Raw genomic sequence first — 3,095 nt, 5'->3', positions numbered from 1 at the left:
AGCTCTCTTCACAATCCTTGGGATTAGAACCTGCAGGAACCCCAGCTCTCCTGGCAGGAGTGGCTTTGCTTCTTCAGGGAAACACCCCCACTCCTGTCGGTTGGGTGGGTCTGTTCCAGGCGTTTGTGTGTGCTGCAGCTTATCTCTAAAGCATCCTACGTCATCCTCACCCTTGCTGAAGGCAGGGCATGGCACCAAAGGGACCCTCCTTCCAATTCTGCATTAAACAGACTCGTTTCTGTTTTCTTACCACCTGGGAAGCGCTGAGTCCTGGTAGTCCCGAAGCCTTCAGAAGTGGTGGTGTTTAGCCATGCTGGGTCAATATTCCCCAAGCTTTGATCTTTCCAGTTTCAATGAGAATTTTACATCTTTCTTTCCAGCAGACTTTGTTTTTCTCACAAAAGGCTAGGATTCAGCCTTTGATAAATTCTCATTTGCAGAAGGGATGGTAAAAGGAGAAAGAAAAGCATCTGGGTTCTTATTTAAAAAAAAAATATTAAGATTTTACCCTGACGCTTCACCGTGCGATTGTTCTGAAGTCTGAAGGGTAACACACACACGCACACACACACACCCCTCTTCAAGCATGAAAAGAACTGGAATTAAATCCGGCCCCATGCAAGGGGATGGTGCTCGGAGGAGAGATGCTGCAAAGGCCCTGACAAGCCTTCTCTTTATTCTCTTGAGCTAATTGTGTCACTTGACACACCAGCATCAGGAACAGTGAGGCTCTGACAGGCTAATTTGAGCTTGCCATTCCAATGACATGTACGTAAGGCACTTGTTACATTTAGTGACAATCAGTGTCGTTTTGTTTAAAAGCAGTCCATTCATTTGCTTGCCTGTGAGTGCAGGGAGCCCCTTGGAGGGAGTTAGAGGTTTAGACACGGTGGGATGATGGGGAGACAGAGACCAGAGGGCCTAGGGAAGGTCCTGGCTGTTGGCTGCCTGGGGTCACCCTGAGGGCAGGCCCTGAAAAACTCGCCTGCCTTTGACACTGAAAATCAGCTCCCGCTTTGCCTGGGTGATCTCAACCCCTATTTGGCAAGATCTCACAGATGTCGACTAGCAGAGGTTCAGATGGTGATTTTATTTGGTTCGAAGTCCTCCTGCTGCCTTTCAGTAGAAAGTTGAAAGCGAATTCCATGTGGATTCCAGGAAATGCCTATAAGGGGTTCCAACAGAAAAAAAAAAAAATCTATAAAATGAGAAGGGGAGCAGAATATCTTTTGCCAGTAGGTGGCAGTGTCGAGCCAGGCAGAGCGGGGCTTCCCGGCACTGGTGGAACTGGGCGGTTAGAGCTGTATAAAATTTCCCGTTGGCACAGAAGGTGAAGTCAAGGGTTGCAATAAAGACCACTTGGAGTCTTTGAAAATGCCTCGTGTCAGCAGCAACCAAGACTGATCCTTTGGGGAAAAAAAATAAATAAATAAAGCTCAGGACCTGGGTCACTACAGAGGGTACAGAAACGAGGTCTGAACAATGTGTGATGGCACGGGTGAGGATAGACCTCGCCGTGTATCCTGGTCATAAAGTGGCCACATTTCCCAGGCGGCTGGAAGTTGCATCTCATTGTGAGAGAGTCATATTACATTTTTTATACAGCTTATTTATCTCAGAGAGATAACGAAGATGTTCTAAATAACATCTATCTCCTAAACCTGTGTGCTTCCCCACCCCCCGAGGAATCTTAGTGCTAGAACAGCAAGGTCAAGGTAGTATGTAATTGCCGTGCCAGATGGAAATCTGTTTCTGCCAACGAGGATTCTAATTTCGTCCTTTCCTTTAGCTAGTACTAAATTGACTCTGCTTAATAGAACCACACGCTGCCGAAACCACCGCTCCCTGAGCAACCTGATTTGTGCCTAGCTTGTAATATTTCAGAAAAGCCACCTTTCTAGATTGAATGGACATGAAATAGCAATGCTATAAGAACAACTAAGTTCCAAAGAGGCTGCGCAAGATTCAAGCACAGTATAAACTAGGCTGGGACAGTTCTGTGACCCTGCAAAGCCCTACCTGGGGGATGGGAGCTGAGGTCCCAAGCTGCCATCATCCCAAGCCGCTGCTGCTGCTGCTGCTAAGTCACTTCAGTCGTGTCCGACTCTGTGCAACCCCATAGACGGCAGCCCACCAGGCTCCCCTGTCCCTGGGATTCTCCAGGCAAGAACACTGGAGTGGGTTGCCATTTCCTTCTCCAATGCAGGAAAGTGAAAAGTGAAAGTGAAGTCACTTAGTCATGTCTGACTCTTAGCGACCCCATGGACTGCAGCCTACCAGGCTCCTCCGCCCCAGCAAAATTTTTGGTGTTGTTAAAAATTCTTTTTTGAGCCAATTTATTTCCCACTTAACTGAGAGTGATCATCAGCTAAAGCTGTAGTAAAGCCCCTCACCACCCAAAATCTCTGTTGTTTCTAGGCGGTGAAATGTAATCAAGTCAGAGGTGTGTTCTCTTCTCAGACAGGGGTCCAGCCCTGAGGACCTGGAGACCTGGCTTCCTTCCAGAAAGATGCATTAGTCACCTTTTTTTAGGGGGCAGTGGAGTTGTAGACAGAAGTGTAGGAAATAGGGCTTCACAAATTGTTGAGAGAGAAAGAGAGAGAGCTCTGAAGACTCTAAGTGCGGTCAAGATAAACAGCTCTGCCCTGTGCAGTCCGATTGTGGGAGCCCTTTGTTTTCTTTGGCTTATTTTTTTCTTGCCAGGGTGACCAACTCTGAATACCAACCAAGTCAGAGTGCTGTAGAGGCAGTTATGGTTATTTTCCAGAGGAAGTCTGGGCTTGGTCAATTTTGTAGACGCCAGAGATAAATTCTTACTTTATTACCCGTTTGGCTTTTCAGGTTGATGCTTGTTGCCGTTGTTCAGTCGACTGTCCGTATCCGACTCTTCGCGACCCCACGGACTGCAGCGTACCCGGCCTCCCTGCCCCTCACCATCTCCCGGAGTTGGCTCAAGTTTATGTCCACTGCATCAGTGATGCCATCCAGCCATCTCAATCTCTGATGCCCTCTTCTCCTTCTGCCTTCAGTCCTTCCCAGCATCAGGGTCTTTCCAATGAATTGGCTGTTCGCATCAGGTGACCAAAATACTGGAG

This window comes from Bos grunniens, chromosome 9 (genome assembly GCF_055505025.1).
Source record: "Bos grunniens cultivar Pamir isolate PY7600 chromosome 9, Bosgru_T2T1.0, whole genome shotgun sequence".
In the NCBI taxonomy this organism is placed as follows: domain Eukaryota; kingdom Metazoa; phylum Chordata; class Mammalia; order Artiodactyla; family Bovidae; genus Bos; species Bos grunniens.
Note: the sequence above shows the minus strand (reverse complement) of the source record.